Below are 14503 nucleotides of genomic sequence, written 5' to 3' on the forward strand. Positions count from 1 at the left end.
TATCTCAGCTGCCGAGCTGGATATTTACGGTACATATATCGGAAATATTTGAAAAAATACATCGTACAAAGCAAATTACAGAACAACAAAAGGTACACGCAGAAATGGCGTATCGCATGTTAATTTTCCGCATTTGCGAATACCACAGCACACCTCTCTGCGTACGCAGTTGTATCTCTGGTTATGACAACAGTAAAACTAAAATGTTCTTCACAGTTCACACCGCTGACGAGTATAGCTGCTCGCAACGCCGAATAACTGCAGTTTCGTACACGACCTTTCAGACAATTCGTAATGGCCTGTGGACCGCTGTTTTTAGACTTGTTTTGTCTTATTTGCTCCTAGTGTACTCCTCTGCTCTCTTTCACCGGTACGTGTGTGAGTGCGTGTTTGTGTGTGTGTGTGTGTGTGTGTCAGAAAGCGCAGCCTTTGCATATGCAAAGAGATGTCCGGAATGGATGGAGAGCTAACGTGATTGCACGGGACGGCGGCCGTAAGCTCGTTGATCACCGTAATTAGCAGTTAATGGGCAATTCGGCAGAGTCACCGGCCGGCGGACTTTGTGTGTGCTCGCGCCATGGCGACTGAAAATAGCCGCCCGAGGGCAACGCATGTCGAGCGGGCCCAACATTTCTCACATTCTGCGTTGTTAGTGCTTTAGTTACGGGTAGCGGCGGATTGCAAACATGTGCGTTTCGCTTGGAGAAGACTCCAGACGCAGACAGAACACTAACGAGAGCGTTTTTTTTTTTGTTTTTTTTTTAAGTTGTTCCATCTGAAAAATCTAATAACTTTATAATTTTGTGGCTACACATTCCCATTTAGTTTTCATCTGAAAACTTCATTTTAATTCTCTCATTAAAAATGCTAGCTGATTAGAAATTTGATAACAAATGAATTCTATTCTATTGTGTAAAGTCGGAGGATGGTAATATCCGTGGCTTGGAGGAAGCAACTATCCCAGTTCTGGTTCCGTCTTAATCAAGAATGCGATGGAAATTTTGTTTTTCAGGATTTCAGAATGTGATTACGGCCTACTATGTTGTTTTATTCATCCACCAGCCCACGCAGTGAGAATTCCTGCTCATCGTACAGTCTCTAAAACAAAACACAGGTTCATCTTCACTTTGTTGATCTGCTGTCCACCCTGCAGAGATGGTGTAGCCGTCTTACTACAACGGTTTTATTTAGTAGCAAGCGTAGGCATAGCTCGCCGGTAACAAGGCCACAGATTGCGCACAGGTTGATTCAGTATTACCGATTTCGCTCGTCAGGGGGGAGAATTATCATATCTGTGGATGTTATAGCATTTAACATCAACGCCAGATAAAGTGAGTCACTAAAATTCGACTTACGACCTAGTATCTTGCTCTGGTGGTAGTGCGTGAGAGGCTTAAAAGCACCGCTTCGTACCACAGTTACACGTGAAGTGGTGTGAGTTGAACCTGTAATGTTTATTCTAAACCTATTGATCGGGTGTATGGTCAAAACACAACTACGAAAGTTATGACATCTCATTTGAAACGTAAGTCATATCGATATGTGCAGGCCACATGCTAGCATAATCAGTAATACCTCATAGGACATGATGAAAAATTCACTCACTGTATTCATTTAGTAAATTTTACAGATTTTCTTTCTTTTCTGTAAAACTTTGGAATTCCTCTAGCACATCTAACAACGATTCTTAATCTAAATGTGAAATTTCTATCTTTGAGTGCGAGAGCACTGTTCTTTCGCGAGGTATGAATGTGCGTTCTTAAGCGTAGCTGGTGTTTGTGACTCATGCATGCGTGCAGGGTGTAGAATTGCGTGTATTTTTGATAACAAGAGAAAATGTTGGTAATATTTTAGAGAGAAGAGGCACCGTGAAACTTTTGCAGGGTAATTCCGTGCTCCCCTGGAATACGAGGATTGGCGACTTTCAGTCAAATGTCAAACACTCTCACATCGCAGAACATCTCAAGGAGACCTAGGACCTGGCTCAAGGGATTTACACAGAGATTAGTTATTAGGAAATGGATACTATCGTCGACGTTTCCGCTGGCGGTTAGTTATTAATAAGGATCATTCTTACCAACAAGCTGATCCGAACCGGCTACCCCCGGTTCAGGCATGTCAACAGCAGGCTGTGTTAGGCAGAGCACAAAGCTGCCTACTTGGTTGTCGACACAGGCAAAGCACCACATATCACTTACATAAGAATACTGTGGCCACTGCTGGCAGCGGAAGGGAAACGGAAAGAGAACGGCGTTTTTCTGTCATTTTTCACGTGTTAAGAACCGTGTAATATTGAAACGTCCCCTTTGAAAAATTATACACATGACTGTGCTTACACTGACACACAATACTTTTAGCGCAACGCAATCTGACTTTCAAAAATCGCTACAAAAGAATGGCCCTGACTAACATTAACCTATATCTTTCACAAATCACTTACCTCACAAAAATCTTCATTACTCGAACTACTGCAATACAGCGAGCGCCACTACTGCCAGCTAAATAAAAGATTCAAACTACGGAAGGCACTACTGCCAGCTAAATAAAAGATTCAAACTACGGAAGGCACTAACTACTAGTAGGCATAGTCAGCAAATGAAAGATTTTAATAGAGAACAAACAATGTATTTACCTGAATAGTCATCAAAAGCCATAATATATACAGCAGTTCATGACATCCATTTTTACAAAGTTCAAAACTCCGCCATTTCTCTCCCCACATCCACCACTGCTGGCGGCTCACCTCCAACTGCGCAACGCTACGCGCTGTTAACATCCAGCTGCCCAACACTACAATAGCCAACAACAATGCAAACCAGCCACAGACTGCACACAGCACAGCCAGTGATTTTCATACAGAGCGCTACGTGGCGTTACCAATAAGAAAACCTAAACAGCCTACTTACAATATTTACTACACTTATAGCTACCGACTGTATGGGCCAGTGAGTGATTTGGTTACGCGTCAGGGTTGTACGTCAATTATCCACGTGGCAGACACCAGTTGCTTATTTGAATTTACACTTGTCGCTTCGTGTAATTATCTTCTCTCGCTAAACACTGTGTAACTGAAATTGAGAACTTGCGTCATTATTACCTGGGCTTTTATATAGTCCCACCCAGTTTCTGGACTGTTCACCGCTTCCCCTTTTAGGGGTATTTATTAAGATACTGACCGCATACGTAAAGAAAGCGAACGTTATGTGGTAACGCCTAACATGTATGCAAAATACTCAACCTAAAGTGACCAGAGCTACTATGAAAATTACCGTAGTCTACACTCACTTTTAAGAGAGTACGGTGGCCAACAGCAGTTTTACAACTGTGATTATTTCTATGGCATGGAATGCGATGGAAAGACTGCCATAAGCGGAAATGGGTCACATTTATGTAAGCGATAATGCTGTCTGGACTGTTTATAAATTAATATGCTTTCAAGACAAGATGCTCCTGTTGCTGCCTTACTGCTGAGAGGGAATGGAGCTGAAAGCTCCTGGCAGATTAAAACTGTGTGCCGGACCGAGACTCGAACTCGGGACCTTTGCCTTTCGCGGGCAAGTGCTCTGCCATATGAGCTACCCAAGCACGACTCACACCCCGTCCTCACAGCTTTACTTCTGTCACTGAGTCGTGCATGGGTAGCTCAGATGGGAGAGCAATTGCCGGCGAAAGGTAAAGGTCCCGAGTTCGAAATCGGTTCGGCACACACTTTTAAGCTTCCAGGAAATTTCGTATCAGCGCTCACGCCACTGTAGAGTGAAAGTCTCACTCAGGGGAATGGAGCTGTCAGCTGCTAAATATCTTACCACAGGGAGTAAAAACTATTTATGCTCTGCTTATTCCATTTGCAATCAACTGTGTTTAATGAGCTTTTCCCTTCTTTTTTTTCTGTTTTCGATCGATCAGATCGTTAACGTATGTCGTATATGTGTGTGTGCGAGCATCATCTAATGTACACTACTGGCCATTAAAATTGCTACACCACTAAGATGACGTGCCACAGACGCGACATTTAACCGACAGGAAGAAGATACTGTGATATGCAAATGATTAGCTTTTCAGAGCATTCACACAAGGTTGGCGCCGGTGGTGACACCTACAACCTGCTGACATGAGGAAAGTTTCCAACCGATTTCTCATACACAAACAGAAGTTGACCGACGTTGCCTGGTGGAACGTTGTTGTGAAGCCTCGTGTAAGGAGGAGAAATGCGTACCATCACGTTTCCAACTTTGGTAAAGGTTAGGTTGTAGCCTATCGCGACTGCGGTTTATCGTATCGCGACATTGCTGCTCGCTTTGGTCGAGATCCAATGACTGTTAGCAGAATATGGAATCGGTCGATTCAGGAGGGTAATACGGAACGCCGTGCTGGATCCCAACGACCTCCTATCACTAGCAGTCGAAATGACAGGCATCTAATCCCCATTGCTGTAACGGATCGTGCAGCCACGTCTCGATACCTGAGTCAACAGATGGGGACGTTTGAAAGACAACAACCATCTCCTTCAACAGTTCGAAGCATGGACTATCAGCTCGAAGACCATGGCTGCGGTTACCCTTGAAGCTGCATCACAGGCAGGAGCGCCTGCGATGGTGTACTCAACGACGAACCTGGGTTCACGAACGGTAGAACGTCGTTTTTTTCGGATTAATCCAGGTTCTGTTTACAGCATCATAATGGTCGCATCCGTGTTTGGCGACATCGCGGTGAACGCACATTGGAAGCGTGTATTCGTCATCGCCATACTGGCGTATCACCCTGCGTGATGGTATGGAGTGCCATTGGTTACACGTCTCGGTCACCTCTTGTTCGCATTGACAGCACTTTGAACAGTGGACGTTACATTTCAGATGTGTTACGACCCGTGGCTCTACCCTTCATTCGATCCCTGCGAAACCCTACATTTCAGCAGGGTAATGCACGACCGCATGTTGCAGGCCCTGTACGGGCCTTTCTGGATACAGAAAATGTTCGACTGCTGCCCTGGCCAGCACATTCTCCAGATCTCTCACCAATTGAAAACGTTTGGTCAATGGCGGGTTGAGCAACTGGCTCGTCGCAATACGCCAGTCACTACTCTTGTTGAAACTGCATGGGCAGCTGTACCTGTACACACCATCCAAGCTCTGTTTGACTGAATGCTGAGGCGTATCAAGGCCGTTATTACTGCCGGAGGTGGTTGTTCTGAGTACTGATTTCTCAGGATCTATGCACCCAAATTGCGTGAAAATGTGATCACATGTCAGTTGTAGTATAATATATTTGTCCAATGAATACCCGTTTATCATGTGCATTTCTTCTTGGTGTTGCAATTTTAATGGCCAGTAGTGTAGTTACAACGTGAGCTAAGGTTACATACGCAAGAACAAGTACAGGTGAAGCTATTGTAATGGACACGAATATAAACACCGAATCGTCAATGCTGAAGTGATTTTTTTATTTTTATTTTTTTATTTTTTCAAGAACGCTTAACAGGCGAGCCTGGACACGACATCAAACATGGAAATAAGCGCCGTGTAGCGGCAGCAAAGCCTACAGGAGGTCGCCCGCCACCAGCCTACATCATTCAGGGCCGGCTGGCGGCTGGCCCTTGGGAAAGGGCGCGCGCCCATTGACGGCGCCGGGCGGCGCTTTTGTCCACAGAGGGCGCGCCGCGTGTGTGAAAGCCGGCCACTGCGTATATCACAGAGAATTACTTACTGCCAGCTTTTGTGCCGGCAAGCGAGCCGCTGGCTGCTAAAGAATTCTATCAGCAGCCGCACTCACGGCACGCCGCCTGTCCGGTGGAGGCCGCGTTCTCTGCTTCCTCCCCAGAGCTGGCGCCAGTACGAGGGGGAAGTACAGTAGGCGCCAGCGACATGCCCGCCCAATAGGCGAAGCCTCATCACGTGTGTTAACACCAGCTACTATAATACTTTTTAGGCAACACGGCTGTTCTTTTTTTTCCCTGTCAGAAAAGTCGCAGTTCGTAGCAAATGAATGAAAGTCATCGAGTAAAACTTCCCAAGTAAGTATTCTAGGCCCTCTGCTGTTCTTAATTTATATGCCGGGTGATCAAAAAGTCAGTATAAATTTGAAAACTGAATAAATCATGGAATGATGTGGATAGAGAGGTACAAATTGACACACATGCTTGCAATGACATGAGGTTTTATTAGAACCAAAAAAATACAAAAGTTCAAAAATGTCCGACAGATGGCGCTTCATATGATCAGAATAGCAATAATTAGCATAACAAAGTAAGACAAAGCAAAGATGATGTTCTTTACAGGAAATGCCCAATATGTCCACCATCATTCCTCAACCATAGCTGTAGTCGAGGAATAATGTTGTGAACAGCACTGTAAATCATGTCCGGTGTTATGGTGAGGCATTGGCGTCGGATGTTGTCTTTCAGCATCCCTAGTGATGTCGGTCGATCATGATACACTTGCGACTTCAGGTAACCTCAAAGCCAGTAATCGCACGGACTAAGGTCTGGGGACCTGGGAGGCCAAGCATGACGAAAGTGGCGAACTGAGCACACGATCATCACCAAACGACGCGCGCAAGAGATCTTTCAAGCGTCTAGGAGTATGGGGTGGTTCTAATAAAACGTCATGTCATTCCAAGCATGTGTGTCAATTTTTACCTCTCTATCTACATTATTCCGTGGTTTATTAAGTTTTCAAATTTATACTGACCTTTTGATCACCCGGTAAATGACTTAGGAGATACTCTGAGCAGCCACCTTTGTTTGCAGACGATGCTGCCGTTTACCATCTATTCAAGTCATAAAAAGATCAACAAAACTGCAAAATGACCTAGACGTGATGTTTGTTCGGTGCTACCAGACGGAGAGGGTGGGGGGGGGGGGGCGGAGGGGGCAGATGACAGATGGACAGAGAGAGGACGAGGAGATGTTTACTATATACGTGACACTGGCGAAGCTGCGAGTAAGAAGCTAGTATATACAGTTGGCAACCAAGTATACACAGGGTGTTAGGCAAATGAGTACAGATATTGTAAAGTTTGAATCTTCATAGTAGTTACTACTCACCTTGTTAATGAGTATAGATATTGTAAAGTTTGAATCTTCATAGTAGTTACTACCCACCTTCCACACGGAGCACGTTGATATCTCTCCACTGACTTCCAGTATCAGCCACACGCAGCTGATGTCAACAAGTGTATGGGCCTGAAGGTGACGTTGTTACAACGTTGAAACTAGTTGCCAAAATAAAATAGACACCTTAAATACAGCCGGAGGAATTTCTTCATTTTTAATACAAAATTATTTTGACGCGATGTTTGTTCGGTACTACCCTACGGGTATTATCGCAGTGCGTTCCAGGGGGGATCCCAGCGGACAGGCACGGCTGACCAGAGAAAGAAGGGGGCGGGGTTGGGGGGTGGGTGGAGACGGACAGAGAGAGGAGGAGGAGGAGATGTTTACTATATATGTGACACACGCCTACACAGGCGAAGCTACGAGTAAGAAGCTAGTATATACACGGTGATAGGCATATGAGTACAAATACTGTGATCACTGGTACCTTAATATGTACTCACTTCAGTGTGTTAGCTGTTTTCTCTCTGCGCCTAACAGTCTTCCCGCACGCTCATCACATGTTATACCACCTGATGCACTCTGCACGGACGTGACTGCGCCAGTAAGTGGGCTACGCCCGTCAGTATATACTAACCGTTTTGTGTTCACGGGTCCACATTTCAATACAGGACCTGCTGCGCAGGAGATAATGGCTTGCTTGTGCCAGGAGTGCTTGAAATTACTAACCAACCTAAATAAAACCTAAAAACTAAACTCCTCCGGAAAAGGCCACGAAGTCTCAACTGCACCGACCGACCGCCGTGTCATCCTCAGCCCACAGGCGTCACTGGATGCGGATATGGAGGGGCATGTGTGCAGCACACCGCTCTCCCGGCCGTATGTCAGTTTCCGAGACCGGAGCCGGCCTCCTCAGTTTGCCTCACAAGGGCTGAGGGCACCCCGCTTGCCAATAGCGCTCGGCAGACCGGATGGTCACCCATCCCAGTGCTAGCCCAGGCCGACAGCGCTTAACTTCGGTGATCTGACGGGACCCGGTGTTACCACTGCGGCAAGGCCGTTGGCAACCAACCTAACCACCTACTCATAATAGAGATTAGTCTGCAAATGAAGTAAATACTGATGTAATGTTGATCAGTAGTCAAATGTTTAAAATCCGTTGAGAAATTTCGCAGATACAATGTTAAAAACTAGAAAATAATTATTTAAATAAATATAAACTTTTTGGATAGCAAGTTTTTAAGTAGGACTAAAAATTACAAAATATTTTCTCCTAGCCCTATAGCGGTTCCTCATTTCATATAGAGTCCTAGAAACTTGTGGTTGTTATTTTTAACAGCTACGACAATACTTGTAATATTTATAATGAAAACCGTGGGGCACATGAAATAGGAACTATTCATCCACCAGTTATGTACTGCATGCGCCCCAAGTCTTACGTTATAAAACTTACAAATATTGTCATAACTATTTAAAATTCAGAAGCAGAAATTTTCAGAACTACTGTTGTTGCTTAAGGGTTTCGTATGGTGGTATTTACTGATCCGATTATAAAAAAAATATTTCAATATTTATAATTGCATATCGACACCTTAGACATGTATATATCCCGAGACACACAGCGTCTCAGCATCCTACACGAGGATTAGGACTCCTCGCAAGCTCGGACAGCAGGGCACGTGGCGCCGTGCCGGCGGCGTTTAGCGCGGGTCGCTGAGAGGAGGGCACACACAGCCTCGCGGCGTCGAGGGCCCTCCAGCTGATGGCCTAACTGTTGCCACGGCAACCCTCCGCGCCGGCGGCTGCGCTCTCGGACCGCCCTCGTACGCGGCTCGTCCCGCTGGGTCGCACTCGCTGCCAAGTACTGCGACGGCCGACCCAGAGAAAGCGCTCCAGCCAGCGAGGGCCACAAAGTCAAGAGCCCCTCAGTGTGGCTGCTCGTTAGAACGCCGCAGTGCATTCCCCTACGCACGGAAACTGACACATACAGCCAGTTATAAAGGAGCGGGCAGTATAACGTACAGCCAGACAACTGTGCACCTTACTGTTTTGAAAACGCCGCTACAGACGATAATCATGTAAAGCGGGCTGCTCGAGAAATACAGAGCGAGCAAGTAGTGGAGCAGGGGTATTCCAACTGGAAATATTTGAGTTGGCGTTTCCAGTTGCGGGGTTTGTCCTACAACCGAGGGTAATCTCACGAAGCTTTGTCCGGAACCGAGGCAGTGAAGAAATTTTTGATCTATTTCTGGGACATAATCGAGTATTTAATATTTGTTTTAGTATCCCTTTTCGTATCTAAGACACTAAACTCGACGACTTCTTCAGCATGAACAGTGTTCCTCCGGCCGTGTTGTGTATGACTCACGATGAAATACCGGAAAGCTAAATTTGAGTTCTGACGCCTAATTAGCTTTACATCGCGAACCAGGGGCTCAAGGAGGCAACAGATGGCTTCATTCGATAATGGACTTAGCGTTTCTTTGACTAGCTAATGGCAAGCGTGCTGCTAGTATTACTACAGCACGCGTGCAGGATTGTCACTGCGATGAAAATTTTTTTAACCAATTTTGCAAAACTGACACCGGCGTGTCCTATTCAAATATTATAACTAAGTGATGTACGAATTTATAGCATCATAGCATGAAAAACCACATCTTGCCAACCATTTTCTGATCTGTGTTGATACGTCACATAAGGTCATCGACCTGTAGTTCGGACAGAAAATGCTGCTTTGATGAAAATTGCATCAATGTGATGTGTATGCAATTCTTAACAATAAACTGTAATCGGACCAAAAAAAACGGAGTTTAAAGTTTTCGTAGCCTTTTTCAGTGATTTACAGTAGTATTAGTTTGACTGATGGTTCCTTTTAACGGTAGTTTGTGCGTGCCTTTAGCATTTGGAATTTTGTGTTAGTGGCAACCAGCGATTACACTTCACTTCAAAAAATGGTTCAAATGGCTCTGAGCACTATGGGACTTAACATCTATGGTCATCAGTCCCTAGAACTTAGAACTACTTAAACCTAGCTAACCTAAGGACATCACACAGCACCCAGTCATCACGAGGCAGGGAAAACCCCTGACCCCGCAGGGAATCGAATCCGGGAACCCGGGCGCGGGAAGCGAGAACGCTACCGCACGACCACGAGATGCGGACACACTTCTCTTCAATGCCCTCTTTTGACTGCCTGTTGGGTTTCACACATATTACATAGAAAACGGGTGCTTATGTAGTACTATAACATTAGATATATTAGCATAATTTCCTGTTTCCATCATAACATAAGAGAACGGAACCAAGATATTCGAACACATAGTCGCTTTGCACTGATGTTAACAGCTAATCGGCTTACGTCGGTTTATGTATTTACAGGAGTTACACTCATGTAAATCCATTGTTTGCCAAATTCAAGACTTTCAGTGTACCACTACCTTTAAGTGTGTACAAGGACATTCCAGAATTGCACTGTCGCCGTAATCAGACGAAGTACATTACAAATATGTTTGCAAAATATGTGTACGATATGATTAAATGGTAACTAGGAAGCGTCACTTCAAAATGGCCGAGGGGCCCTGATCCGAAAGCTCGTAGATGAATAACCACTTGATGCGGCTAGAAACCCGAGAAAAGTTTATGCAATGCTTTCGCATGCTTCGAAGGCGGCATCATGAGCACCGCAGAGCAGTGGACACCTCCCATCTCTCTGTTCAGCGCCCTCCTTGCTCGAAGAGATAATTAACATAGTCAGCGTCGATGACATTACATCGCCTGTCTTAATGCTTCCCCACGTGGTGAACGCTTGAACTGAGTCTTTGGAGGGGAAATCCTTTTTGCAGTGCAGGAAAGTCCACCGAAAAACTCTCTGTTTTCTCTCAACATTACTGACAGATCTAAATCGGTCTGCGAATAAAGTTCAAAGGAAAAAGAACGTAGCTGCTCGGTGGACCCTCTTCCCCCGTGACTGACATATCTTGTCTGTAACAGCAAAACGCCCGCTTCCTTTGACGAGGTAGCTAACGGTCTCCATCGCGATGATGCCAGTTTGAATCCTGGACCTCGAATAAATGTTCACTGACGGTATTCGGCCAGTAAGCGGAAGACGAGGTGGTGACGTAAGGTTCCTGTCCACCATAAATTGCGACAACATCCTGGATTAAATTCCTAACAACAGCGCAGTGTCTCACTCAGAGACGACATGTGACACACTATAGATAGTGATCCGTCGAATGGGGATGTTAAACCCGTCTTGGTGCTATGCAAGAGGAGAAGACTGCAGATACGTAAGACACTTCTCTTCACTTAGCGAAGGCCTAGTGGTGTTTCTCATTAGGCAGCTGAGAATACCCCTCGCTGTCATGCCACACGAATTCACGTCGTTAGCAGTATTATGGCTAGTTTAAAAAAGATATATAATGAAGTTTTCTTATGAGTTTTTCTTGGGGATGTTACAAACTCGTAGTCCGCTTTCATTCAATCTCATTCATCAATGTAACTTTCGCTGCAGGTGTATTTCCGTTCGTGCTGTTGTTGGTAGTTCGTTATCGTTATCGTTGGCCGTAGCTGATCGGCGAACTATAGGGTATACGGTAGCCAATAAGAATCATGCAATCCCATAATTTTGGTTTATTGACATCAGAAATATTTGGCTGCTTTTTACCGAATTTGTCACGATTTCTGAGGTAGTAATTAAGCAGGAAGTTTGAGTTGCTGCGAGTGAAACAAAATATCACTTGATTAAATAGCTGTTAGTGAAAAAAAGTTGATTACCCGCCAGGGTAGCCGAGAGCGCCAACGCTTCCTGGACTCGTGTAGGCTCGCCGGCCCCGGACCGAATCCGCCCGGCGGATTAACGACGAGGGCCCGTGTGCCGGCCAGCCTGGATGTGGTTTTTAGGCGGTTTTCCACATCCCGCTAGGTGAATACCGGGCTGGTCCCCACGTTCCGCCTCAGTCACACGCGTCGCAGATATTTGAAACACGTCCGCACTAATTCACGATTTCCACTTGATGCAGACAATTGGGGTACACTGATTCCGTCCTGCGGAGTGGCGGCAGGAAGGGCATCCCTCCAATTTCCTTGTAACCACGCCGATCGCTGCGGGACTCTGGCGTAAGGGAAAGAAAGGAAGAAAGTGGAAGAAATGTCATTCGCAGTCTCCGTCTGTGTTGTCCGTTCTCGCCACTTTGAGATTCCTGCAGGAGGTCGAACGTAATTGTGCATGTGTATTGAAATTAAATGAAATGATCGTATGGCATTGTTGGCCGTGAGGCCCCATGCGGGGAAGTTCGGCCGCCGTATTGCAAGTCCTTTTTAGTTGACGCCACTTCGGCGACTAGCGAGTCAACGATGATGAAGAACACACAACACCCAGTCATCACGAGGTAGAGAAAATCCCTGACCCCGCCGGGAATCGAACCCGGGACCCCGTGCGCAGGAAGCGAGAACACTACCGCAAGACCACGAGCTGCGGACTGGGTTTGAAGATGCTGGATTCAGGCCCATCGAGACAAATCAGTTACATGAATGGGTAGTGTCTGCTCTATCGGGCATGCCCGCGCAGTTGTGATAAACACGTGTCCGGGTGGCAAAGTGGTTAACAGAGCTGCCTGGTAAGCAGAGGATCCCACGTTCGAATCCCGATCCGGCACACATTTTCGAGCGTCGCTGCTGATTCCGTATCAAGTCCCTATGCGGCTGCCATCAATAATTTCTTCACTTCCCTTTCCTTCCTTTCCTTCCATCTTCAATTTGCATAGCAACTACAATTACGAAACAAAGAAAATTGCGAATGTGGGTCGGATTAGCTATCTACATATTATTCCTCATTTGTCGTGTTTACTTCCCATCATTCATCACGCGTACTATTAGCAACATCGGGACGCAACGGAAAATTCTCCACAGCGTAAGTCCACTTTCAGCGAAATATGTGTCTCCGAGTACCACGTTTAGTGTGAAGACGGGGACGGCTCTGTAACTAGAGACGAGGTGTTGGTAGTGGTGGTGGTGATGCGAGGGCCCTACCTGCTGCCGGACGGCGGCGCACTTGGCGCTGGCGGCGTGCGCGTCGACGGCGGCCTGCTTGGCGTCGTCGGCGGCGCCGTCGGCCCTGGCCAGGGCGCGCGCGGCGTCCGCGCGCAGCGTCGCCATGTGGGCGCGCGCCTCGGCCGCGTCGGCGCGCAGCGCGTCCGCGCCGGCGAGCGCCTGCACGGCCTGCCGCAGCTGGCCGCTGGCGTTGCGCTCGCGCTCAGACACCTCGGACAGCTCGGCGCGCAGCTCCGACACCGCGCTCGACAGCCACTGCACGCGCAGGTGGTCGTTCCGCTGCCGGTTGCCGCGCAGCGACTCCACCTCCTGTCTGCAAAGCACAAAACACACACACACGCTAACAAGCGAGGTCCAGCTCCTCAACGAGAAAGTCACTGAATGACAGATACAACTGAAACATCCCCTTCGAAAAATTTATGAATGACTGTGCTGATAAACCTCTTACATTATTTGATTTTCAAACAACTGAGCAAAACTGAACGTACTCAGACAGTTCTCTCTCTACTTATTCTGATCATCACTAAACTGACGCACATTTTTTTTCTTTTTTTTAGCGCAACGCAATCTGACTTTCAATAATCCCTACAGAAAAATGGCCCTGACTATCAATAACCTATACCTCTCATGAATCACTTACCTCACAAAAATCTTCGTTACTCGAACTACTGCAATACAGCGAGCGTCGATACCGCCCGCTAAATAAAAGATTCTAACTACTGAAGGCACTAACTACTGATAAGCATAGTTAGGAAATGAAAGATTTTGATATATAACAAACAATGCATTTACCTTAATAGTGTTCAAAAGTCATAATATATGTATCAGTTCATGACATCCAGTCTTACAAATTTATTGTCTCTGATGGACACACATCCAGATCACCCGCTCTCAGAACTCTGGCATCTCTCTCCCCACATCCACCACTGCTGGCGGCTCACCTCCAACTGCGCAACGCTACGCGCTGTACACATCCAACTGCCCAACACTACAATAGCTAATATTTCAACAATGCCAACCAGCCACAGACTGCACACAGCACAGCCAGTGATTCTCATACAGAGCGCTACGTGGCGTTACCAATATAAAAACCTATACAGCCTACTTACACAACTAATGGGACAACAATGAAATGGCCTAGAGGTTCCACTAATTTTACCCGAACATTCTCGAACTTCTAGCCCTTGCCCACAAAAACCTCCAACTTGACCATGCTACATTACTCAACAGCATACAGCTCATGTTCAGTTTATGCGTTGGGCTACACAATCAATAGGAAAGGCCATAATACACAGAAGATGCTTCAAATGGCTCTGAGCACTATGCGACTTAACTGCTGAGGTCATTAGACCATTAGAACTTAGAACTACTTAAACCTAACTAACCTAAGGACATCACACACAT

At 46.2% G+C, this 14503-nt stretch overlaps 1 protein-coding gene and 1 pseudogene across 1 annotated transcript in view; both read right to left on the reverse strand.

Annotated features, from left to right (window-relative positions):
* The window catches only part of LOC126188157 (protein scabrous-like), a 164368-nt gene extending 151241 nt beyond the window's left edge, over window positions 1-13127 (reverse strand). The window contains exon 1 of the mRNA XM_049929671.1: window positions 13079-13127. The gene's annotated coding sequence lies outside the window, so the exon portion shown is untranslated. The remainder of the gene's footprint in view (window positions 1-13078) is intronic.
* Window positions 7999-8116, reverse strand: LOC126097501 (5S ribosomal RNA; annotated as a pseudogene).
* Window positions 13128-14503: the final 1376 nt, after the last annotated feature.

Source organism: Schistocerca cancellata, chromosome 1, assembly GCF_023864275.1.
Source record: "Schistocerca cancellata isolate TAMUIC-IGC-003103 chromosome 1, iqSchCanc2.1, whole genome shotgun sequence".
NCBI lineage: Eukaryota > Metazoa > Arthropoda > Insecta > Orthoptera > Acrididae > Schistocerca > Schistocerca cancellata.